The sequence below is a fragment of the Rhinolophus ferrumequinum genome, chromosome 12, assembly GCF_004115265.2.
Source record: "Rhinolophus ferrumequinum isolate MPI-CBG mRhiFer1 chromosome 12, mRhiFer1_v1.p, whole genome shotgun sequence".
Lineage (NCBI taxonomy): Eukaryota > Metazoa > Chordata > Mammalia > Chiroptera > Rhinolophidae > Rhinolophus > Rhinolophus ferrumequinum.
The window spans coordinates 22,743,047-22,769,665 of record NC_046295.1 but is presented as its reverse complement, the minus strand read 5'-3'; the positions used below and the strand labels follow the sequence as shown (position 1 = coordinate 22,769,665).

Sequence of the window (26,619 nt, the reverse complement as noted above, 5' to 3'; positions counted from 1 at the left end):
GCTCATCCACTCACACCTCGGCCTGTGTTCTTCAGTGTGCGTCAGAAGCACCAAGAATGTGGGATGGTGGAACCACAGGGCACAGGCTCAGAGGGTGAACGGTTACTTACACCCACTGCTGAGCTGCCAGTGTGTTTCTCAAATATCTTGGGACAGGCTATGGCAGATATGCCTTTCCACCATTCTGACTTAGTGAGTAGGTGAACCTCGTGGGTTTTTTTGAGAGCCCAGAAAAGATATAAGAACTACCAAAGCGGCCCAGAAAACTCTTGTTTTTTTAAGCCAAGCATTCCGTAGACATTTTCTGAGTGTTTACTCTATGTTGGTTCTGGGACATAGAAGTGGATAAGACAGATGACACCCCCTTCACCTCTTCTGTTTCATTTGTATCACCCAACAGCATTTCCATGTCGGGTATTTTCCAAGATAGTCCTGAATTTATGTTCCCCCCCCCCCCCGTTCTCAGCAAAGATGATTCATTAAATGTCAAACCAAATGTGACTTACTTTAGTATTGTTGTCAGATTTTTCTTTCGAATACATCCAGATTTTAGAACAACAAATCCTTTGTCAGTCTCTGAAACAGGGTCTCATAAGTAGTAATTGTAGTTATAATGTACACAGCAGGTGCTCAATAAGTGCTTAAAATGTGCCTAACCTAAGTCACATGGGACTTCGTGGAAGTTATAGTCAGGCAGCTGCTTTCCAGGGTCCAGGTCATCCTAGCTGTGACGCCTTGGGCGCTCCCATCTGACTGCAGACTGCGGGAGTTCAGCCATTTCATGGTAGGAGTGCCCACTGAATTGTTGCAATGTTTGCAATCCCATGGTGACTGGAGTCTCTCAGTGGCCGTGGGGGGCCCTCATTTAGTCCACCAGCTGTCCTGAATGTGCAGTACTCATCAGGTTAAGAGTTCTTCAGGGGATCTTTGCCCTGCCCAGAACAGCAGTGGCTTGGACACAATGAATCAATCTTCCTGGAAGGTGCAGATGGTCAGACTTCCTTCTAGACTTCCCTAGAGGCGGGGCTGATTACCAAAGATAACTGGCCTTCTCTGGCAGGGAGACCTGTTTCCTACTAGGGGCAAATCTTGGACCTCAGAACCCTTGCCACATATGGGCCTTTGTCATGAAGAGTCAGCAAAGCAGAGCAAAAAGCTTTGGAGGCAGACAGACCTAGGTTTGAATCCTGGCTCTGCCACTAACGAGTAATGACACCTAGTCCATTAACCTCCAAGCTTCAGTTTCCCCATCACTAGGTAAAGATAATAATGGTGACTACTTAAACATTAGTCAGGGTAAATAATGCTGGATACCATAACCAACACCTTAAATATATATGTTTTACCATGAGAAAAAATTTACTTCTCATTCATGCAGAGTTTAATGTGAATATTTTTTAATTAGTAGATTTCCTGTGTGACTCCTCTATGAGAATCGATTCAGAGATTGAGACTGTTTTTATCGTGCAAATCTCCCATATTCTAGGGATGTGGAGTCCTGTTTCTAACATTGTAGGGAGAGAGAGAGAGAGAGAGAGAGAGAGAGAGAGAGAGAGAGAGAGAGAGAGAGAGAGGAGAGAGAGAGAGAGAGAGAGAGAATACAAACATCCTTAGAGAGATAGTCCAAAACAAAAGCTGTCAGTACCTCTGCCCACAAGATGTACAGAAATGCAAGAGACTAACAAATTGTCCCCCAACAGTTAGTAGCTTGAAATTGGCCATGATGGAATTATTTACACCACAGACATTGGCAAATGCTACAAATCAGGGCTCTTTCTCCCTAGAGAACTGGTTGTTAAACATTTCCGAGAACACTGTGGGTCCCTCCAGCTCTGAGTGATATGGGAGTCTCTGGGGCTGAGGGCTCTCCTGAAACCCTTTGTGTCAATGACGTTTGACAAAGAAGGGCTCCTGTCCCCCAGTGTGTGCAGAGGAGCAGGCCCTGGCTGGAACAAAGAGTGGCCTCTGCCAGGATCCAAATTCAGTCCCACAGCCTCTAGAGCCTGGGTACTTTCCATTAAGATACACTTTGTCTCAGTAACAAAGTCCAGAGCTGGCGGTGGGAAACATGACATCTCATGTTCTCAACATGGGAAGCAACATTTGGGCCGGTCAGAGGCACTCTCTACCTGTGCTCTCTAATCCTGCCTCGAAGTATTCCCCGACTCTTGACTTCTGTCCCGACTGCATCCCATGCTACCAGAATGGAGAGATTTCAAGGAGTTAGCAAGCTTGGCTGAAAGAGGCTCTCCTTTACAACATCCTCCATATAGAAGAGCTGTTTCCTAAACATAATTATTAATGCTGCACAGCACACACCTACGCACATGCCCTGTTTCCTAATATTAACATTTCCTACTTTTGCCATTTTCTTTTCTGGGACCTCTGGGAACGATTAACAGGCTTTTCCTGCTACCCAGGATTTTCGGGAGAATGCAGATGGGCCCAGAGCGGCCTCACTGACGTCTAGAAGGATGTGATAGAATTGCTACTGGAACCCCTGCTTTTCTTACCTGTGGCAAACATTCGTCATCATTCCCCCGAATAGTGCAGACAGAACAAAGGCTTCTCTGGGTCTCTAGGCTAGCCTCGGCCTGAGTCTGTTTGCACTGGGGGAGTGGGCTGGGCAGAGGGGGTGGGGGGTAGTCTCACTCATCGTTCTAGTGGAGGGAAAGCAAGGTTCAGTGCATTTCTGTTTGTTTTGACAAACGCATTGGGACCACCTCCATCCCCACCACCACCCAATTTGCAATCAGACCTTCCCCAGACTCTGGAACACAGCCTCATACAGCCACAAGCTCCAAACAGCAGTGGATGAATGGCGAAAGCCTGAAATGATGTCAACGGCTTGTGCCGAGGCCAAGGAAAATATGCGGGGGCCCTCCATGGCTTCATCCCCGTGCTTGTTGCAATGCAGCTGCGAGTCGTAAGTTTCCCTTCTGAGCTGACAGAGTACAGTACATCTGAATTAGATCGGAACCTAGCACACTCTTTCCAGACCCCTTGCACCCTCCCCCGACTCCCCACCCTTCTTAAAGAACTCAAGCTCCTCAAGCAAGTCGGAGAGGGGCAAGGAATGGAATGTGATGTGGCTGGAACTGGTGATATTTTGGAAGTGTTTTTGGGGGGAGCTGGAAGTCCACAAGTCATGGCAGTGGGGATGGGGGCAGGGAGAATGAGCAGGCAGGGCAACGGGGCAAGGGGCGTAAGAGATGGAATTTCGTAGCCAAAGTGACGCTGAGAATTGAGACAGCTGTTTTGATAATTCAAGTCTTTATGCCTACTTCTTCATGATTTATACAAGTGTTCGCAATTTGTTTTGTGTTTTGAAGTTGCCTAAAGTCATTGGTCCCGTCTTCCACTCAATTCTTCCTCTGGAGACACAGCCAGAGGGTCTCTGAGAACCTACTTCATCCTTTAGGTTGCTGGGTGATGGAGCCATTTCCAAGGTCAGTAATCCTGCTTTTGAATCTGAACCACACAGATGCAGCCCCAGAGGAATATCTGTAGTACCCAAGCAGTGCATTTTATGGATCCAATGACAAGTTGGTGGAAGCTGGACGATTTTTCTGCATCCAGCAAGACTTTGGAGCCTGGGAGCAGTTCAGCATAACTCCCTGGCTTCCTCCTCCTGCTCCTTCTCCCAGCTGCCTCCTCCTCCCCTGACCCCCCTACATGACTCCAGCCAAATGAAGTTTGAAGAAAGTAGGGTCTGTGCGGCTTGACAACATGATAGGATACAGGACTTCTCCTCCTCCACAGTGACCACCGGGGCTGGGCTGGGCACAGCTGGCCGTCCGGCAGCAGGAATGCTGCCTCTCCCCCCGCTTGCTCCAACCCCACCATCGCCGACACTTGGCTTTCATTTTACGATTGTGTTTATACAGCAAACATACTTTGGAAAAAGAAGAACTCTCCCATGGCTGCTGGCCATACCACCTTGTGGTTGCAGAAGGAAAACAGGGCTGGGGCTGATCTCTGGGTGCTGCCGAGCGAGTCCACCCAAGGGGACCTAGGTGCTCTGAGACAGTGACAGGGTGTCACTTGCCTCTGTGAGAAGATGACAGGGCTTCCAGTCTCCTGGGGAAGGTATAAATCTGAGCCAAAGTCAGAGACCCAGTCTGTGTTTGTATCTGTAACATCCATTCTCTTCCACCAAGAATAAAAGCAGAATAATATGATAGCTACCAGGTCCCAAGAACATAATAAGTGATCCCCAGACTTTAGCTGTCATCATCATTATAAAGGTCCTGCTAGGCACTGTCTTGGTGCTTTGCACATGTTTATCTAAGCCTTACACACCCAGCAAGAAAAGGACCAGTATCTTCCTTTTAGAAATTTGGCTCAGAGAAGTTAAGTAACTTGTCCAAAGTCACAGAGCTAGGCAGTGTTAGAGTCTGTCTAACTCCAAAGTCTAAGCTCTTTCTAGGAAAATTCATTGCTTCCTCATACCCTGTCTTTCCTCTTTTTTCTCTGTTTTGATGGTCTATGCGGAGACTGACCATAAGGAGAGCTAGATCCTCAGGGTCCCCGGGGCCCTTGGCCCCTCTCCTTGGAAAGAAGCTGTCTCCTTGCTTCTCCTTTCCCTCAGCCTGTGTGCTGGCCTCTGGGACCCCTTGCAGAACGCTGACATGTTTCTGAGTGGCAGAGCTGGGAAGAGCGGTGGTCTTTTGGCCGACTGTCCTTTCCAGTGTTCCTCAGGGAATTGTTGAAAATATCACTCTGGAGTGGGTTTGGCATGGACTTCACACTGTTGCCTCCAGGGAGCTGCTTTCCCACTGAGCTGACTGCATCTCCATGTCCTTTCCACCTACACTGGGCGATGAGATCCTTACAACTCTGGGAGACTTGGCAGGCCGAGCTCTAACAGCTGTGTGGGCGAGGAGAGATGGCCAGCAAGGGGGAAGACATCACAAAATCAGGCCCTGAGCAGTGGGTCTGAGAAAGGAGGGAGCATGGAGGGCTGCTGCACGCCCACAGAGTCTAGCCAGGACCCCTGAAACCGCAGCCATGGCAGCCAATGGATATTCATTCAGGTTTAGTGGTCCACTGAGAAGGAGAAAGAGAGCAGTATGTGACTCCAAGATCTGTGGGCAGAAGGAGGGACCCCTTCACCTGTAGGAGACCCTGAAACCCCAATATTCTCTTCTTCATGGTTTGGCCAGAACTGTGTGGTTGTGTGTGTATGTGTGAAGGCCATCATCACGTGTAGAGATCAAACCTCCCATGCCTGGAGGGTGGCCAGGAATTCGCCAATTCTAAGAAAAAACAGGAGCAAACATCAAGGTAGAACCTGTGGCATTGTTTGGTGGAAGCTAGAGAGGGCATCCCCAAAAGTCCATAGCGTAATAAACGAATGACTGCGTGAATCAAACAGTCAACAAACAGATGAGATGAGAGATCTATGTCGGGCTACTCTGGTCTTCCTTTTCCTCTCTATCTACAAATTTCACAAGCTACCTTTAAGCCCTCTCCTTCTTTCGGAATGAACAAAATTTGGATCAACCTGTCCACAACCCTCAGAGGCAGTATCCAGGGTCATGGCCAAGGTGAATTCCATCTCCATGGCCTACTCCATGCAGCCTGTAGAGAGCACTGGGCTGGAATCAGGGGATCCACATCTGAGCCCCAATTTGTCTGCATGATCTTCATTAGGACTCTTCCCTTCTCTGGACATTAGCCACTGCTTCTGTCAAAGGAGGGGGTGACCTAGGTGGTCAGCTGGCGCCCATCGAAATATGTTTCTCTGTAAATGGCCTTTGCAGGTGCCCCAGGCATCACACACTTGGCCTGTGATGCAGGAACCACAGACACCCAAAAATACAGACTCTTTAGAGGCTGCAGTTGAATGATCAAGTCTCTGAAGCTCAAACTGTATGCCTTCCAGCTCATGAAAATGAGGCAATGAGGGAGCCAGCAGCATGGCTTCCAGTCCTGTGGACAGGCCTATCCTTCGAGCAAGGAATGAGGGATGGAGATTCAAGATGAAGAAAGCCCAGGGCTGGAGGTGAGTGAGTTACAGGGCAGGCCTCTTCTCAGAAAGGCCAGGAGAACCCGAAACAGGCAGAACCAAAGAAGAGCAGACAGGGAAGAAAAATGCAGCTTTTCTGGGCTCGAAGACAGAGAACCATAGGCTCTTAGTGCTGCAGGGTCCCCCAGTGTCCTACACTCTCTCTGTAATAGCCACCCTGGGCGGGGGGAGTAAATGGGGAGCAGGGTGAGCTGTGGGTCTCTGTCCTGTGTCAGTGGTTCCAAACCGAGCTGACGATTCAGATGATTTACTGATGGTAACGGGGTCAGAAACTCTGGAGGAAAAGCATAGCTTACCAAAGAGCCTCACTGGGAGTTTGGGTCAGAGGAGAAAACAGGATCTAAAAGAAGAAAGGCCAGGAGAAAACACCTGCAGGCGGACTGCAGGGATGGGCAGGGAGACGCCGGTATCCACCGGCAGCTGCCAAGGAGTCTGAATCACAAATTGTCTCCCTGGTGAGGGCTGAGGAGCTGCGAGGATGGCAGGGGAGGAAGGCTGAGGCTGGTTGGGGCCCAAGGGGCCCAGCCTTCTGACCTCCAGAACAGCAGGTGTCGGGCTGACGCCACTCCCAGAGCTGGTGATACCTAAATTGTATTCTGCAGGGCCAATGAGCAGGCCCTCTATTCTCCCTAATCCCCAGCCCCCCTCATAACCTTCCTACAAGCACCTGGAATTCTGTTCAGGGATGGAAAACTTTATCATTTAGAGAATTAGTGATAATAAGAGAAAACCTTTATTGAGCAAATACGGTGCCAGGAACTGTGCTCAGTACTTTGTACATATTGTATTAGTCAGGGTTCTCCAGAGAAGCAGAACCAATAGGAGAGCTAGAGATCCATCCATCCATCCGTCCATTGAGAGAAAGGAAGAGAATGAGAGAGATTGATTTCAAGGAATTGAGTCATGCAACTGTGAAGTCTGACCAAGTCAGAAATCCGCAGGGCAGGTTGTCAGGCTGCAGATCCAAGGAAGAGATGATGGTGCAGTCTCAAGTCCAAAGACAGGCAGCAGACAGAACTCCTTCTTCTTTGGAGAACCTTCGTCTCTTCTCCTAAGGCCTTCGCCTGATTGGATGAGGCCCACCCACATTCTGGAGGGTAATCTGCTTTATTCATAATCTACTGATTTAAATGCTCATCACACCTAGAAAGTACTTTTTTGGCAATATCTAGACTGGTGTTTGACCAAACAACTGGGCATTATAGCCTAGCTGAGTTGACACAAAATGAACCACCACTTCTTTTAATTCTCACAGTAACCCTGTGAAGTAGGCACTGGTGTAATCCCCATTTACAGGCCAGGAAACTGAGACTCAAGAAGGTTAACAAGTTGCCAAAAATAATACCACCAGTAGGTGAGACAGAGCTAGGATTCAGATTCAAAATGGTTTGATTCTGGAGACCACCCTGAGCCACTGCACTGCACTGCCTTCCTGGTTTTACTCCCAGACACCCTATTTAAAAACATGTATGCTTGGGAGGGGTAGCATGTGAAGTAATGACCAGTGAATCTCGTGCTCATTTCATCCTTCAGATGTTGGGGAGTATCTGTGATGAGACAGACATGCTAATGAATCAGTCTGGTCCATCATCTTTTGTCCCCTGGGTCAGCAGTTTTCAACCTTTCCCATAGGGAGTACCAACGTAACTGGCATTAATGGGTGTGCCCAGCATTAGGGGCAATGCCCAGCACATGTGTGGTTTCCCCACTCTTTTATGTGCACTCCAAAAGCACTTTCATTTTCAGATGGTTGCCTCTCTGGGACCCTTCCCAGAAGTTCATTTACTTACAAGATCCCAAAGGACATTAAATTGGATTTGGGGCTTCTACTTTCCAAAACCAATCACAGTGGTTGTCTGACTGGCTGGGTTTCCAGGGATTGGAAGCTGGGGAGCCCATCAACCTCCAGAGGGCCTGGCCATGCGCCTCCTACCCCCACGGTCAGGGGTCAAGACCTCATTACTCGCCTGCCCATGCTTGGAAACATGGGCATCCATCTAACTCCCAGTCAAAGGTAAGGAGAGAAAACGAAGAGACATTGAACTTCCCATCAAGAACCTTGAGAAATAGTGACTTTGAATTGGAAAGTAAAACTTTTTTCCAGCTTCAGGCCCTCTAGGGAAAGGTGAAGAACCCAAGAAAATGACGCAAGGAAGATGTCAGCTCTGTGCCCTGTTTGCCAGCGACCACCTCACCTGGTTCCTTCTCCTGTTGGTGTGTAGGCCTCTTCCCCGTCTCCCTCCGCTTTCTTCTGTGTTGAGCTGAATGCAAAGGGTCAGCAAAATGACCACCCTGATTCCTATTAGCTGATATCCCTCGGACTGTAGGTAAACACAAGACAGATGATTCTGTGTTATGCATCGTGATCCTGGCATGTTGCAGACCACAAGTCAAGTGGTTTGCACCAATTGTTGAGACTCAGACACTGTTTCTGCTGTGGAAGAATTTGCTCAATAAATTTCTTTCCATTGTGTGAGGGGGAAAGGAAAGACACCAGCCAGCTTGGCTAGAAAGCCCCACATGCTGAAGACATGGTGTTTACTGCTTTGCTGGTCTCCCCCGTTCAGCATGAGCCACCAGCCTTATTCAGCATTTACTCCCCGGTAGTGCCACAGACTGGTTGCTGGAAGAGGAGAAAGGCAGACAGATGTTGCTTCTCAGGTTTCAGAGTTTTAGGAGCCACTGGCTCCACGAGATTCAAATACCACAGGTGTTTCTCAACTTATGCCAAGATGGTCAAATTACAACAGGAGACAAATCCTCATTTTGGGCAGAGATGTGAAATCAGAGATGGCATGGTGTGGGCCTCTTGAAGTTGCTACTTAGGTCTGAGTAAGTCCACTGATTCATCTCGTCCTCTGCATAGGAAACTGAGTTTCTTTCCTATTTTCTTTATCAGAGAACTGATTAAATGGCATTTTAACCTCAATAATGATGTTTTCAAGAGGATCCCTCTGATTGCCAGATCCAATCCGCAGGGAGCACTGGTTAAAGGTAAGACAAACAGGACAGTTGGAGGTTTCCTCACGGTGACCAGCTGTCTCTTATTGCCATGAGTTGGTTAGAACATGAAAGAGTGTTTTGGCATGTAAAGTTTGTCGTATGTACTCTCTCTACTTGTATCAAAAGAACATGCAAAGGAAGAAGATAGTGTCTTTTAAAACATTTTCTAAAGTAAATGGTTTGAGCAGAAAGGTTGACATGTGAGCCAGGGCTACCAAATGTTTCAGCCTCACAACACGTGGTTACACTGGAGGATAATGGAAAACTCATATTTCCACTGATATTTGGAAAAGAAGGCTCTTCTGTCTCTAGTGCATATCAATTGCATATGTTTTAGGTCTCTCTTCCCGTCCCTTCCTCTCTTCCTTCCTTCCTTCCTTCCTTCCTTCCTTCCTTCCTTCCTTCCTTCCTTCCTTCCTTCCTTTCTTCCTTCCTTCTTTCCTTCCTTCCTTCCTTCCTTTCTTCCACCTTCATTTTCTTGATGAAAATAGAACAAGCAAAATCATTCACAGTAGGACTTGGAGTCCTGGAATCTCCATGTTATCGGAGTAGGTCATTGGTCTTGGAATACATTGGTTTGGATTCTCTTTGTGTGTGATTCTGAGATTCAGAAATTTAGAGCAAAATTCATCACATATAATTCATATAGTCCAATTCCCTTTTCTTCACACAAAGGCCAGAGAAGTTAAGATTCTTGAAAATTATCACACAGACAAGAGAAGTCCTAAAGTCTGAGTTTGGAGAAGTGGTATCAGTTATGACTTAAGGCTAAGGAGAAAGCCTTCTTTTTCCTGGAGGAGCATGAAAACCTTTCAGAGGCTACTACCAGCCCCGTGAACTCACCTTCTTTCATGGGTTACTGTCTTTTCTCTCAGTCTTTCTGTCTCTGAAGCAGGCTCATGCTCTAAAAACAAAGAATAGGAAGGTCTTTTGTATTTTGTGAAAGGTTACAAGGGCGCGCCTGTGTTAGGCAAACTATTGTGAGGTTCTTAATGGCAGAAGGAAATTTTAACGTGGAGAGCCTGCTGAAATGTTTTATCCTTCTTTTGAAAATGTCTTGACACCAACTCAAACTGGTAAAGAGCCAGAGTATCAGAGAGGGCTCAGTCTTGATTGATGCTCACAACTGGAGGTGCTGTAAATGTGGGTATTATTCTGTGTCATCGTTTTTCAGACCTGGAAATTATTTGATACAGCATTGAGGGTGGATAGGCTGGAAAGGTGGTACAAATTCTACTTTTATCCTATTGTCTTCTCCTGGGATCCCAGGAACTCCCCCTTGTGTTCTCAAATCCATATGTAGCAATCTTTGGTGTCCTGGTTCTTTGATTTTTAACCCAGTATTCCCATAGTGAGATTCTGGGAGAAAAGGGTGGTCGCACAAAGGCAGGAATCTGTTTGAAAAACGAAACATGCAGGACTCTGGTAATCATGTTGCCTTGAAATGGAAGTCCAATTGTAATCTTTACCACGAAGAATGGAACTCAGTGTAAGAGGTATGATTGGCTCTTTTAACCCACAGCCTGTAGGTTCCACTGCTGCAGTGGAAAATTTTTTCAAAATGTGAATCAGATGATGTCACTCTCTAGCTCAAAATCTAATAGTGGCTTCCATTCACTCTCAGTACAAAATTCAAAGTCCTCACCATGACACAAAAGGCCCTGCATTACTCTGGCCCTTGTCGACCTTCATGTCTTCATCTCCTACCATTTCCTGGCCTTCGCTCTGTTCTAAGCACACTGGTATATTTGTGTCTCTCATACACAAAACAGGTCCTGCCTCAGAGCCTTTGCACTTGCTGTTTTATCCTCCCGGAGTGATTTCTGCATCAATAGCCATAGACCTAACTCTTAATTTATTCACATGTCTGTTCAAAGAGGCTTCCTTGACACCCCATCCATTATTCTCCATTCCTTCATCTTGCGTTTCTTTGTAACACTAATATTTTTGTTATTTACTTTATGTCCCCTTCATTCAAATATAGATAATCATGAGGCTAGTAACTTCGTCTGTTTTCCTAGACTAGTGTCTAGCATATGGTAGGTATTCAATAAATATTTGTAAAATAAATGAATTAGTGCTTTACATTTAGTGTTCACATATCTTTATATCCCTCTATTTTTTTCCAAGTATGCGTACCTACCCCCTCCACACACACGCACATACACACACATCACATATCACACATATTCCAAACATAAAATATTTAGGCATGAGGTCATTTCAAATTCATTAAACATTAATTGAATGCTCGAGGACTCATAATTCAGGGCTCTTAGTGCAAAGCCCTCTACCAGCTGCAGGGGCAAGTGGAAAGTCCTAGAGAAAGGAATAAATATAGTCTCTCTCCAGCAAAACCCCTTTCCATTGGCTCTCAGGTAAATCTTTTTTACTTACTGTAATTGTAACAACAAATTTACATGGGAAATGACATGTTTACACTCACATATGTTCTGAGATTTCACTTTGTTTTTAAGCATGTCAGTTCTTTAGATTTTTCCTTTTTATGTCATCGTGTCTTTGGGGTTATAATTACCTTTTTATACTGTCTCAATTTTGGACTTCTTGATGAGGAATAATTCTTTACTGAGGTTGCACAATTAATTCTTCAAAATAAGATTAAGAAACTCTGCATTCTGGATGGAAGACCCTGTCTGGTGATTAGTTAACTGGAAGAGTTTGTTACAAGCCAAATAGAAGGAGCTGTCATCCTGTTGATGGTTTCCAGGGACTAAGACTCTGGGACCTGCAGTAATTTCATTTGTCATCATTGCAAAATCAGATAGTCATGTGAAAGCCTGCAGCAGAGGAGGTTCACCTGCCAACTTTCCTTAGGAACCAGAACACAAGGTAGACAAAGCAACTGCTGGAAATGAATTACTTCTAGCAGTTATAGTATCATCCTTATTAAAAATAAAGGCAATGAGGTTGGATTTACTTGTAATAACTTGGTTTACTTGTAATAACTTCCCAAATGTAGGCCAAAACTTTTAGTGAGGAAGATGTCTCTATTATGAAGATAGCAACCTCCCTTGTCATTGTGAAAACAGGTTCTGAGAAAGCCTTGATCAGCCAGGGCAGCAAAACTGGGCAGGAGGAGAGAAAAGTGTCGCCCTACCGGTGTGTTCTATGAGAGGCAGGAATTTCACCTGATTGGAGAGTCAGCAATATCCCAAGGGTATGAGTACACATGATACTGAGTCAAACCACTGTACCAGTAAAAGGTGGGGAGAACCATCACCCCAATGGCCGGCATGGCTGCACTCCTATTCTGGTCAATCTGTCTAGTTGTTGATTCATGGAAGTGCCACAGCTCATAGCTGGTGATAAAAGGAAAGGGCTCAAGTCCCAGAGAAAGGGATTAGCAAGAGCTGAAAATGGCACAGAGACCTTCCAGAGCCAGAACAAGCTAATTATGTTGTGAAAACAAATAATTCCTAAGATCAATGGCTTAACCCATGATCTGATTTAAGTTTGTTTCTTGCTCATACTATTTGTGCATTGCACATCAGCAAGAGACTTAGCTCGTCATGGCCACTCAGGGACTCAGGCTGATGGAGCAGTCACCATCTCAAATGTTGTCAGTCACTCTGCCTAAGATGACAGAGAGCTTGGGGGTGGGGGAGTCCTGCACCTGTTATTAAATGTTCTATGCCAGAAGTGACCCACATAAATCCTACAATTCATTGGTCAGAACTAGTTTCATGGCCCCTACACAAGAGAAAGTATAGTCCTACTGAGTAGGCAGGAGGAGGGCAGACACCTGGAAACACATGGTGAATAGCATTAATGACTGGTGCAACCTCTTCCTGGTCTTATGGGTTCTCAGGAAATAATGAGGAAAGCGTTGTCCAAGTCAGGGCCGACGATCCAGGGGAGTTTGGGAGAATGAGGGAAACAATCTGGAATATGTGAGACGGGTGCCAAGGCAGAAGCCCAAGATTTAAGTCTGAGCCCACAAAGTGGAGGTGAGAAGCCTGAGGTAGCAAAGAGGTATCTCAGCTCAGTGGCCATGCCTACCCCAAAGCTGTCCCTGGGGATTGGGTCCGGATGATGGATAATTCAATTCCACATCCATCCTCTCCCAGTGGGGGAACTGAGGCCAAAAGCATATTCCTTCCTGCATTCCTCCGGGACTTGCAAGAATTGCCATCAGAAGATGTACTTGTGCGGAAATAGGGATGGGAAAAATAGGGGAAAGGGGCAGGGGCTGGCACTTGGCTCTTATCTTCCTCTGACTTGGAGAAATGCATTTATTTTATTTTCAAGGGCTGTCATTGTAAGTCCCCAAACCCATGGGAATAGATACAGGGAAGAATTTTCTGAAGTTTTTGAAATTCCCGGATGTGTTTTAAGAGCGATAGAGGACTTTTGTTTGTTTAAGCCTCTGTGGCAGTGTTTTGCAGACTGTAATTCAAGACCACCTGCATCTGAATCACAGGGGAGCTTGTCAAACATGCGGTTCCCTGGGCTTCTCCCCAGACTCGCTGAATCAGAACTTCTGGGGATGGAGCCCAGAAATTTGCATTTTTGTCGAGTTCCCCCGTTGCAAATTAAAGTTGGAGAACTATTGCCTTAAAAAGAAATAAGATTGCTATTGGTGCAGCACAGGTTGGTCCTCCTTAGAAACAGAAAAGGAAATCCTTTTTGTTCTGTGGTCTTATGTTCCAGGGCAGTAGTTTAAAGATTCCAGTGGATTTCACTAATTAGTCCTGTTTTTACTCTGGTTCATAACCATATTCTGGCGCCAAGCTCTAAAACTGGTGCAACTTGCTCCAGCGTGTGCGTGAGTCTGAGGTACCAGTTGCTGTGATGGGAAAGACAGGTGGCTGGGCCTATGGGGTAGGGGGTCTGCTCTCCGCAGGAGACAATTACATGCTTTGAAAAGGACAACCACGGCTTGTCCTAGGCAACAGAGGGGAACTCTTGTCAGCATTTTGAAAAGCTGGCGCCATGCTTGAAAGGGGCTGACGGGAACCACTGATGGGTCTGGCTGAAAAACAATTGCTTATGAGGAGGATCAGTGTCAACTTTGAAGTGAGCCATGCTCGAATTAGCACCACTGTGGTAACGAGCAGCATAAGCAGGGCTGAAATGACATATTTAGTGAGGAAAGAGGCCTGTGTTGGAGGGCATGACTCTCAAAAGAAACAATGCATGAAACTTGGATGAGAAGCTGCTGGCTCCTTGTTTGTTTGGCTTAAAACAACAACAACAACAAAAACAACCACCACAACCACCACCCTCAGGAAAGTTCACATTTAGTTGAGTGGCTCATTCCTGAATTGAGTTACATGTGTAGCTTCTGTATTTTCATGGCGGCTGGAACCTGCCCTTTGTGGATTGTTGTACGGGTTCCGTCATTCGTGTGTTTTGTGTCTGTAGGAGGCATGGAGCCTCGGTTTGCTCCAGGTTTCCAAATGTGGGATTCCATGCCTTTCTCGATGACGGACGGGTCTCTGCACAGCTCTTTGAATAAAATGAACTGCAGCTGCTACACTTTGGGCACACGGGTCCATTTTGTCCTCCTCTTTAGGGGTTGTCTCCCTTGAATGTATTTGCAGAAAGTGATGTTTTTTGTTTTTGTTTTTCTGGTGGTGATGGTGATGGGGGAAGAGCTCAGTGAGTGGTGCTGTTACCCTCTCCCCAACCTCTGCTCTCCTTGCTTCGCCTGTTGCTTTTTGTTTCTCCATGATCCCCCACCAACTAACTCTTCATCTTCCCTGTAAACTCCTAGATTCCTTCATGTGCTGTTGCTTCCTTCTCTTTACAGAGCCTCCTATGCAAAACTTGTCATGGACAAACTAGGTTCTTGGATGAGGTCTTCTCCTCCTTCCTAGCTCTGGGTGGGAGTTGAGAAATAGGGCAGGAAGTTAGATATTCTTCCAATTACATCTTCGTAAGCCTTAACTTTCTTGACTTCCTTGTGTATAAAATGTGGAAATAATACCTCCCTTTAAGGATAAAATACAATCTCAAATAAGCCTAGTTCAATATCTGGCAAAAAAAAAAATCAGTATGTGATATATATTTCTTGAATTTAATTGGACTATTTTGACTAATATTACCAACGATATTCTTATGATAATGACTTCCTATTTGGGAGCGGCATAGATCCAGGCTCCTACATCAGTCACATTACAGATGTCACAAAAGGCAGGACTTTTATTTTGTCTGTGGCATACAAAACAAACAGCTCTACTTGTCTTAATTTAGGGGTAAAGTGTTTTTGCCTTTCTTCTCTTAAAAGCATTCGACAGAGCTCAAAGTGCACAGTTGGAATACATCGCCCGTTTGTAATTGAACTCAGGAATCCATTATTAGCTTTCCAGACATGCCCAGACTAGTTATTTAACACTTCTTCACCCGGTCTTCCTCGTCTGTAAGATGGGGACAATATTCCTTTTTTTGATGGTCATTTGTCATCTGTGTTGTAAAGATAAATAGAAGGAGATTCTTCAAGCATTAAAATTCCTCAAAAGGAAGAGTTCCTATAGTAACCCAAAGCATTAGTTGATGTTTCAGTTCATTGTTGGAAAATCTTTCAAAAAATAGTTTTTGCGTGGAGAGATAAAAGACGTTAAAATCACCTATTCAGGTAACACTTGGCAACTTATTACAGATCGGGAATCACTTCCGGAAGGTTATGGAGTGCATGCGTTAAGAGTAACTTGCAGCAAAGAAAAAGCTTAGCACAGCTCCTGGCAGCTCAGCCATCTGGCAAGGCTACGTGCCCACCACCCTTCTGTCGCTCACCTGGTGGAGCGCCTGCCCGGGACGGCAGGGGGCGGGTTTGCGGATGCGAGGCCAGGCTGATGCTGCCGCAGCAAGCGCAGCGATCCAACCAACACACAGGCGAGCCCATTAATTGGCTAATTTTGCTTATAATGTTTGGTCACTCCTTGGCAGGCCCCGTTGTCTCTTGGGTAGTATTTACTAGGGCTCATTTGGAGTACTGGCGTGGCTTGGAATTAGTTTTTTGAATGGCTTGATGGCATCTTTTAATGGCTCCAATCCAAGATGAGTTCCCGTCTTTCTCTTTGCACCACTTTCTAGTCTAGATCAATTCTTCTGGCCCTAGTACATCTGGTCCAGCTGATGCAGAGTTGAATCTCACAAATCTCTCAAAATTTCTGCTTCCCACCTAACTCCCCCCTGACTCTTCGTTTCAGGTGAAGGGGGATGGCTGGGAACTCTATGCCAGGCGCACTGCCTTGGAAATCCTCTTTTAAGCTAGAGTATGTCACTATCCAAAAGAAATCTCTGGCTTCTGAAATCCTCCTAGGTCTCCAGCACCAAAGGAAATGAAGTCCCAAGGTGTTCACTAGACTCTGGAGTGTGTGTGTGTGTGTGTGTGTGTGTGTGTGTGTGTTCCTAAGGCAGTTTTGGTTCATTGTGAAAATTTACTAGAAATTGCTGAGCAAAGATAAGCCCATGGTTCTACCCTTTATTTGATATTTTAATTAAATGCCAGTTATTTCTTTAGGGTTTTGTCTGTCAAACTTCTTAGAGGCCTTGGAAACATGTTTTTTTGTTTTTTTTTAACACTGTGTCATCCCAATAACCCACCCCCAATTTTTCCCTCTAGACCTAGAGAGGGACCATGTCCCATACTTTTAACATGAAAGTCTTTAAGAACTTCAAAATCTTATGTTCTTCTTTCCCCACCTCAAGAAAATGGCATTAACTCTTCTCTATTTCTTTCTGTTCCTGTGTTGGAAATGCCTTTTTATTACTTGGAGTTTGTCCACTTTCTTCTTTTATGTCAAAGATTTTCTGAAACGCCATTTCCCTCCCAGCCACCATCCTGCCCATTGGAAGGATGTTGCTGACTTATTTCAACACCCAATGCACACATGTCTTTTCGTCCTTCCGGCTCCCTCAGCCTTCACATAATGAAGATTCCTTAATTTTCCTATTTGACCAATGCCTGCACCTTGGGGTGTGTGACTTCCCAGCCTCCTAGGTTTTCAGTGTGCCACGTCTTCAGCGTCAGATGTTATCTTTACTTAACCTTGTCCCCTCACTCCTATGGCTCCAGGTACTTGGGGTAATTTAATTTTCTTGTACAATGATGAGGAGCTCTGCTTTACAAATGGCAAAATGAGGTGCAGATAGATTCCTCAGCGCAAATTAGTGGCTTGATTAGACATGGAGTTAATCTTCCAATACATGAGTTATTTGGCCACATTCCCTAGAGCTCTTCATTTCTCTTAGATCCTGCTATGTATGTGCAGAAAAGAGAGGGGCCATTTTTTTAAAGCCTGTGTTCTGCTCCATTTCCCCTACCAGTTGGTGGACAATTTATAAATGTTATTTGATGAAAATGAAAACCTCACATTACAAAGAGCAACAACGTTTGAGCCCTTATCTAATTTTTAAACTTCAAATAAGCTCTCAGAATGTGACTTGTTTTTCTGAGGGAAATAATTTAGTTAACAGTCAGTTACGGTTCTTCTCAGGGATAAGATAGAGTCGTTGAAACCCAATTCCTTTTGAAGTTATCCTTTTTAGTGAAATTGTAACTCTGGGGCTGGGTGTGTGTGTGTGTGTGTAATAAGTGTGTATTTGTGATATGCTTGTGCTGTGGGATGTGTGAGTGTGTGTGTGTGTGTATGTATGTGTGTGTGTGTTGGGGTTATGGTAAGAAGAGCAAAACTACAAGCATCTCAGAAGAAATGTTCATAGCGAAATTTGAAGTTAAGAGCTCTTCCCCGAGCTCAAGTTTCACTGAAAACCCAAAGCATGGGCCAAATTCAGCAAAAGGTTGATTTGCGGTTGTGACCCTTGAGAACGGGCAAATTTGATAGTTCATCAGGATTGGTTTCTGGGGGAACCCTGGGTCCATTTGTGGGAGAGAGTCTGTGTTGAATTAGGACTTGATGTGTGAGGAGGGTTTGCTTCTGGTCTAAAGAACAATTTCGGGTTCCTCTAAAAGGAAGCCACACACGCCTGCATACACATGGACACAGACAGACAGACAGATAGACCTCTTGTCCGGTTGTATAAAGTTTGCATGCGAGGCGCTTTTCTAACTACAATTCACTTGGATACTTTTAGGTTCAGAGAACTATACTTAAAAAAACAAACAAAACAACAAAAAAACCAAACCAAACAAATGAAAAAAGAACAATGAAATTTTCTGTGGTAAGGAATTCAGAAACCTGAAACAAAGGAGACAGTGCACTGTGTCCTCCACAAGCTACATCAGCCCCGGTTTTACTCCTCTAACTAGGCCCCTCTGGGAGAAGAGTAATACTCACCAGTGCTCACTTTGAAACTCCAACTTTAAAGAGGGCAGAATTGCACACCTGAAATCTATGTAATTTTACTAACAATTGTCACCCCAATAAATTAAAAATAAATTTTAAAAAAAAAGTGATTTCAAGGTAATTTTGAATTTATATGAATATTTGACAGTTTCAAGTTAGATTGTTGTATGTTTTACAGTTTGTTTGGTTTTATTTTACCATTTCAAGACTTTTAAATCTATATTAGAGAAGGGGAGAGTATATTATAAATAATACATTATGGACAACTGAAAAAAAAGATAAAATAAAGAAGGCCTTTCTGACACAAATAATTTGCAAACACTAGATCTGGAAAAACCTGGTGTGGCTTTCCACAGACTGGCACTCATATTTGCTCCCTGAGATTCTTTTTACATAAAACAATTATATCTGCCTACATATCTTGTCACCAATCAAATTATTGCTTTGTGTGAAAGCAAGACAAATTCAAACCTGCATTCCTTACACGGAGAAAACACAGAAGTGAATTATTCTGAAAATTTGATTGTGAGATATGCCTGTTCCATCTGAGAAAGAGAGAGAGAAGGAAAGGGCAGAGTTGAATGACGATCGTTGTCCTATAAAACCTCTGCTGGAGTGAAATAAGCATCTCATGTTTGCTGATTAATGATGGTAGAAAAGAATTAGGCAATTGCTACTTTTTTTGAAATGCCGTGAAAAGGAACAAAAAAACAAACCAAAAAAAGCCAGTGGGAGAAGAGAGAATGTAAAATCGTTTCCAGGTAGCAGTTGGGTAAGGAATGCAAAGGGCAGCATCTTTCTCCCTTAGCCCTCTCCATGTTTTTCTCTTTGTTTTGACTCTACTCTCAGGTCTCCACATCTAGTATGAAAGATAGCAAGAAGACTGAATTCTTCTGCATAGCTGACATCTTAAAGACAGTTTTGTTTACATGGTGGAAGTTTAGAAGAGCTTTTTTCTATATTAAAGGGAAGACAAGGGGAAAAAAATTGTGTGTGTGTATGTGTGTGTGTGTGTGCTCATGCAGAATTCAGAATTTATATTTAAAAACAAAAACCCCATGTGTCTGGAAATAATTGAGACCCCCACATGATGTATAAATCAATGAAGGAAATGCATAAACAATCCAGATAGCAACTGAGAAACAGATTAACGTGAAATAATGTAATTCTATGACACACTGGCTTCTGCCTTCTTTTTAGATAATGAAAACACATGTTTGTGTAGTCTGGTTTCCAGGACATTCCTTTTAAAGTAGCTTCAAAAACATTATCTTATCTCTGGCTCACTCTGCTCTTAACCTTGGTCCGATGTCTAGGATAATGACGGTGAATGCTCACGAGATCCAGAAGGCAGTATGTTAAGCATACACTGTTCAAAACTGTTCATCAGACGGAGACATCGGCGTGTGCATATTCTGTGGTACAGCAGCAGAAAGGACAGACGGAGGGCCTTTATGTTGTCTGATAATGCAGCTCTTTGAAACATTGCTGGCAGACTCTCTTCACATCATGTCACACAGGACAAGAAATGGGACAGGCCCTCTCTGCTTCTCGATTCACCGACCTGCCATACAATACAACAAACTAGCTTTTTCAAGGCCCCCTGAATGAAGGTCTGTGCCTGCAAGGGAAATTTAATTGGATTTCTTTATAGGTTGCAACAATCCAATGAAAAATTATGTAAGAATGGCATGATTCAGTTTCAGTATGCACTTGAATAATAATAATTTTTTTTATTTATAACAAGAATTCTTTAAAAAATAATAAGAAGAATTTTTAAATGAAAACACCCTGCAACAGCACTTTTCAGCTCAACTAGACCAGGCAGCCCAACTTCATCTACGGCAGCTTGTGTTGTGTGGATGTTTGTGTCATTGTCCCAGCTTAGAAAATGATTTTAAATGCATAGATTGCAAAGCATTCAGAATAGAGTCAGAGGCATTCGAACGCATTTGGTTTGGCTTTCTGGGAGAATAATGTTGTCTTTAACAATGTCCCCTGCTTTGAACCAAAGTGTATTTGTGCATCCCGGAGAGTAGGAAAATGTCCATTACTCCATCCATTCTTTGGAACCTCTTGGTGACATGTGAAGATTAAGTCCTCTGTAGCATTTTGACATCTCCAAATTGGCTGAAACAGAATTGAGGGTTATTTCTTATCCTCCTCCTGGAAGGGAGCAAATGGCTGGTATCTGCCTAAAACCCCTTCCTTGATATTCTGTTGCAAAGACCCTTCCTCCTATTTCCATGGTTCCAGGTGTCCTTTTCGGCTACTTGGGCAACATATGCAGATACCATATGTTTAGGCAGATACCAGCCACTCGAATGATACTCCTGAATCAGGGTCCCATGCTGAATTTCTACAGAAATGACTAAAGACATAATATTCATTCTGTTGAAATCATATGCCTAAAAAGTAGACAGTGTAAAGCTTTTAAATACATATATAAATTGGTTGAACAGGGCGACCCAGTAACCAATCACTTGGTATTTGCATGATGTCTCATAATAATAGTAGTATCTGACATTAGTAGTATGTGCTTTGCAGTTTTCAAAGTACATTTACATTCTCATTCTTGTGTGTATTCAGCAAAAATTTACTGAAGGCCTGCTATGTTCTAATCACTCTGCTACAGTGTGCCACACTGAGCTACAATCATGAACAAAATAGGCCTCATCGAGCTTACAGTCTAGGGAAGGAGGCAATTTGAAACAAATCATTGCACCGTCTGTTTTAACCACAGTGGTGCTTTGCATAAAAGGAACAAACTACCCTGTTTCCCCGAAAATAAGACCTAGTCAGACAATCAGCTGTAATGTGTCTTTCGGAGCAAAAATTAATATAAAACCTGGTTATATTATATTATATTATATTAAGCAGGTCTTATATTATAGTAAAATAAGACCGGGTCTTATGTTAATTTTTGCTCCAAAAGATACATTAGAGCTGATGGTCCAGCTAGGTCTTATTTTCGGGGAAACACGGTAGTCAGAGGGTATCTATTACTTTTAATTTTATTTGAGTTTTACGCCTCTGTGAGGACTATAGGCAAGCATGCATCATTGTATGTCACAGGTAAACCAGAATGGACCAAGTTTACAATGTCTAGAAGAGTGGACACAAGGTGAGAATCTTGTTCTCCTCCCAATGAGGCTAGGCACTGAGTGGCTAGAGAATGAGCTGCTGAACTGCTGGCCTGGGGCACTCCAGAAAGCTAGGCGGAGGCCAGAGTTCCCAGCTTTGTGGATGGAAAAGGCTTGGGGGCAGAAAGCAGCCCTTACCACAGGGAACCACACCTGGGAGGCTTAGAAATTGGATTGAGAGTATACATTTGTGTGAGTATGTGTGTGTGTGTGTGTTTGTGTGTGTGTGGTGGGGTGGGGTGAGGTGGTAGAAGGCGCAGCACTCACCATGTCCTCTAGTTTCCTGTTATTGAAATGATCATGATCACTATTTGAGCAATTATTACATTCCTGGCATTTATAATATATTAATCTCCATTTTACAGACGACCAAAAGGCAGGAGCTAGTGCTTAGAGAAATTAAGGAAACTGCTCAAGAGCCCAGAGCTGGGAGTTGACCGGACTGGGATTTGAAGACAGGTCTGTGGCCTCCAAACCTGTGTATGTTGCTGTCACCTACTGTGCCCTCTGCCTCCTGACCTGTAGAAATTATGGTTTTGAATATGTGGCAGTTTCTGTTAGGAGAGCTTTGCCATCCTCTGTGCTCTGACACTGGAGCACAATCATTGGTGTGCTCCCAGCATCAGCAGTTCGGCTGCTTTTAAACTATGGAGGCTCACAAATGGATTTTTGACTTTTATAAGAATGTCCCACCCGTATGTGCACGTGCACACACATACAGAAATGCGCACGCGTGAGCACACACACACACACACACACACACACGCGCTTACATACTACTGCTCTAGAGCTTGTCTTTATAGCTCCACTTTCTTGTCACCAAGAAGAGACGTCAAACACATTGGGGGCCTCTCTGACTTCAATAAGATCCACATGTGTACATCTGGAGACAGCGTTTGGCTGGTGGGGAAGAAAGGAACTGTCATTTTCAGTGGCCGTAGAGAGAAAACTTGATCCAAGGGCTTCTTTTACCATGGGAAGTAGCTTTGCTGGTAACAGTCCTAATCCTTTTTCAGCGGGTGAACAAGGTAACGGTGCTTTTGGCCAAGGGTCGTGGGGAAGGGGGGTGCCTGGGGGAGGAGTCGAGCATTCATGGGAGGAAACGCAATCGCAGGAATTGTAAAACCACCGCCACTCCACCCCACTCTTCCAGCGCCAGCCCTTCACATTTCAGTCACTCATAACTTTACAATAAATTCTCCTTTTGGTATAAAACTTTCCAACTTCAGTCTCTGCTCCCTGGAGGACAGCTTTTTATGGGAAATTTGTGCTAAATCAGCATAACTCTGCTCAAGTTGGAGAAATACAAGACACAATACACTTTTCCTCTGCCAGCTTGAAAGAGATGGTCAGCAGGGAGCATCCCCTGACGTCGCCGTCTTGGGGACGTCTCTTGTTTCTGAAAGTTCCAGGCTTGGATGTAATCGTAGCAATGATGAGAAACAGCGTCGCCCGTTTCAGAGATGTCTGGATCAATGACAGAACCAATAAATGGATATTGCCAGGGAACAGAGATAAATGTGAGAGAGGTTGGGAGGAAGGAATGAATGAACAGAGTGATCTTTTAACACAGGAAATATCCATTGAAAGGGACTTCTATGATTCAGAAAAAGAAAAAAAGACAAAACTTCCAAGTTTAAATAGGAACACATCCTGCTAACATGTACCCTTCTGTGCCTGGGCAGGAAGTCATAAGAAGTAGTCTCTCAGATGCGGTAGTTAATATCTCTTAAGCATGCTCTAAGTTCCAGCCACCACATGAAGCCATTGGTCTTGTGTCGCCTCATTCTCATCATAAGCCTAAAATGGCGAAATTACTATCCCCATTTTACAGGTGAGGAAACAGAAGCTTGTTCATTCATTCTGCCAATAAATATTTTGGGGAGTTTATCAGAGATTTAAAGCAGTGCAGTGAACAAAACTACAATTCCCTTTTTCAAAAAGGTTTCATTTTTGTGGGGCAAGGCATAGTCAGACAAGCAACAGTTACACATCAAGTAGCGATAAGAATGATGAAGAAAAATAAAGCAGGGTGTGACGTGCCATCGGGTGACCAGGACAAAGCTCCCTGATGAGGTGACATGTAGGCAGAGCCCTGAGGAGTTGTACCCTTGTTGGCTGGAGTACAGAGAACGAGGGAGGGGGGAGACTCGTAAGAAACAAAGTTAGAGGGCTAGTCATGGGCCAGATCACACAGGGCTTTGTGGGAAGGTTTTAGATTTTATTCTAATTGAGAAAGCAAGGCATTGGAGGTAGATAGCAAGGGCACACATTCAGCTGCCATGGTAATGTAATAAGATGGAAGTTTAGTTCTCTCTCATGTTATATCCAGATAGGAAGTCCAAAGTGGTCAGGGTTCCATCCTTCCCTAGGATGTGATGGTGGGCAATGGCTCACCAGCAATAGGGGGGAGAGAAAGTGGAGGGGCCTTCCCTTCTTTCAGTGCATGGTCTAGACATTGTACATGTGACTTCTGCTTATGGCCCATTGGCTCCACCCTAGTCACATGACTCCAACCTAGACACATGGGCATATCAATGTTAACTGCTCTTTCCCGTCTCCCTCTCCCTCTTTAAAACTTTAATGTGTGCCTTCACTGTTTCCTTAGAGAAAGGAAATAAAATATGATCCAGTCCAGGAGAGAGACTACATAGAAAGGGGTGTACTAAAAGATAAAGCAAAGTTCATGAGATGCAAAGAGAGTTGGGATCAAAAGCTGGTGGAATGGGATCACCAGGGGGAGGAAATGGTAAGTCTCTGAAGGCACAAGTCATAGATAAAACAGTGGAGTGAGGTGGCAGCTAGGATGAGTGGTAGAGTTTGTCAGGAGAATAGAATGAGGAACAATGCAAAATCCCATGAAATTAGGTGGGGAGTTTCTGGGACAATCTCTTTCTAATTGTGCAACTGGCCTTTATTTCAGAGCTCTGTTTACCTGGTCAAGACAGCTGCTTGGAGGGGCTGTTTATGATGCAGCTATTAAGAACTGCTTTTATAAAGATATGGGGACTGAGGGAAGACTGGAGCAGGGTTTTGGGACTTAACAGTAAACTTCCTTTTATTTTTAGCATCTCTTTGTCTCTGTCATGCCTGTATTACTTGAAAAAGAAGAGTGAGATTCTAGAAGAATGGAGAAAGTTGAGAATGTCATCATTAAGCTTTACTTCTGTGGCTTTTCTTCACTAATTTACTTCCCCGATGACTTATTTTCAACTGACCCATGTAGACAAGGCACTTTTGTCCCCTACACTAGAGGCCTCATTATAGGTTGAATTGTGTCCTCTCTGCAAATTCGTATGTTAAAGTCCTCACTACCAGTACCTCAGACTGTGACTATTTGGAAATCGGGTCATTGCAGATGTAATTGGCTAAGATGAAGTCATTAGGATGGGCCCTAATCCAATATGATTGGTGTCCTTATTAAAAAGCCGAATTTTGACACCGAGATGCACATAAGGGAAGACAATATGAAGAGAAACAGAGAGAAGATGGTCACCTCCAAGCCAAGGAGAGAGACATGAAACAAATCTTTCTCTACAGCCCTCAAAAGGAACCAACCCTGCCGACACCTTGGTTTCAGACTTCCAGCCTCCAGAATTGTCAGCCAATAAATCTTTGTTGTTTAAGCCACTCAGTTTGTGATACCGTGTTACAGCAGGCCGAGCAAACTTTTACTGGCCTCCACATATATAACTTCAACACGTACACAACATAGGATGCCAGCCTTGGCCTGAGGATGAGGCATTTAGGCAAAAAATGTGTCTTCGTCTCTAATTTGTTGTGAAGTTCTGTGCTGGGCTCCCTGGATTTGTCTTTACTGATGCTTTTTAGAACCCGAGGCTTATTTCTCCATCTGCACCAGTGGCCCTGGTGAAAATGGACTCATGGTATACACATACACCTTAAAGAAAGTCAACTACACCAGTTCAGGGGAGAAAGAGAACAGTTTACAGGATGCTAGCGAGTTTGCCCATCATCCCACTCAGTGGGTTCATGCTTCACAAGGATGTGAGCTGAGACACAGGAACCTGCTGCTCCAAACTGCCCTTGCCTCCTACTCTCCATTCTCACGTGAGAGCGTCGTCCCAGATACGGGTGATTATCATGTATAATGATGCCTATTTCTCCTAACTTTGGGTTTAGATTACTTTACCTTATAAGATGACTCTATCACCCATCCCTACATAGGCGGTGACCTAGGCTGGTGTGGGGCACTTCCCCTGGGCACAGTGGCATGTGGTGGTGACCTTCATGAGGTGTCCTGCTCCATGCTGTGGACGGGAGCAGACGGGACAACAGGCTAATTAGAAGATGCCACTCAGAGAGCATTTGTGAGCTGATCTCACCTCTCATTTAAGTCAAACGGGACGGTGACTGGGTAGGCTGGATGTGAAAAGAGCAGGAAGATCATTTAAGGGAGTCATGTTTAAACGTTGCTCTTTAAGCACCAGATAGGTTGATACAAAGCAATCCTGTGTGGAACCCAATGTGGAAAACAGGTAAAGGTGGAGCTTCCTCAAGGCGGGAGTCATACCAGTCACATATCTTGAGGCAGGTCATGTACATGAGTGCAGCTGCAAGGGACTGGAGACAGCATCCCACTGTCTAAAGAGCCACTGGATGGCTTCAGCCTTGCAGAAATGAGTCCCAGTGTTATCAGATCTACTTCCACGGGAAGCCAGAAAGCTAGGTTGTCACGAGAAAACTCCCGATTTCTAAAGATTCTGTCCTGTGAAAGACATGGGGGGAAAAAAATGGAAAGACAATCTACAGACAAGGAGAAAATATTTGTAAAACGCATATTTAATAAAGGACTTGTATCCAAAATATGCAGAGAACTCAACCATAAGAAAACAAACAACCCAATTAAATTGGGCAAAAGATCTGAAGAGACACTTCACCAAAGAAGATACACAGATGACACATAAATATATGAAAAGATGCTCCACATTCTATACCATGACCCACGGGACTTACTAATTAAAACAATAAGATATCACTCACACCTATCAGAATGGCTAAATTCCAAAACACTGACAACACCAAATGTTGGTGAGGATGTGAAGTAACAGGCGTTTCCTTGGTTGCTGGTGGGACTACAAAATGGAGAAGCCACTTGGAAAGACAGTCTGGCAGTTCTTAAAAAGCTAAACACAGTCTTACCATATGC

General features: G+C 44.3%; 1 long non-coding RNA gene across 2 annotated transcripts in view; it reads left to right on the top strand.

Moving 5' to 3' along the window:
- The window catches only part of LOC117032526 (uncharacterized), a 79,110-nt gene that overhangs the window by 8,189 nt on the left and 44,302 nt on the right, over nucleotides 1–26,619 (top strand). The window contains exon 3 of one of the 2 annotated variants that reach the window (XR_004424741.1): nucleotides 8,931–9,025. The exons of the other annotated variant lie outside the window; for it this stretch is intronic. This is a non-coding gene — a long non-coding RNA (uncharacterized LOC117032526). The remainder of the gene's footprint in view (nucleotides 1–8,930; nucleotides 9,026–26,619) is intronic. 2 annotated transcript variants of the gene reach the window in all.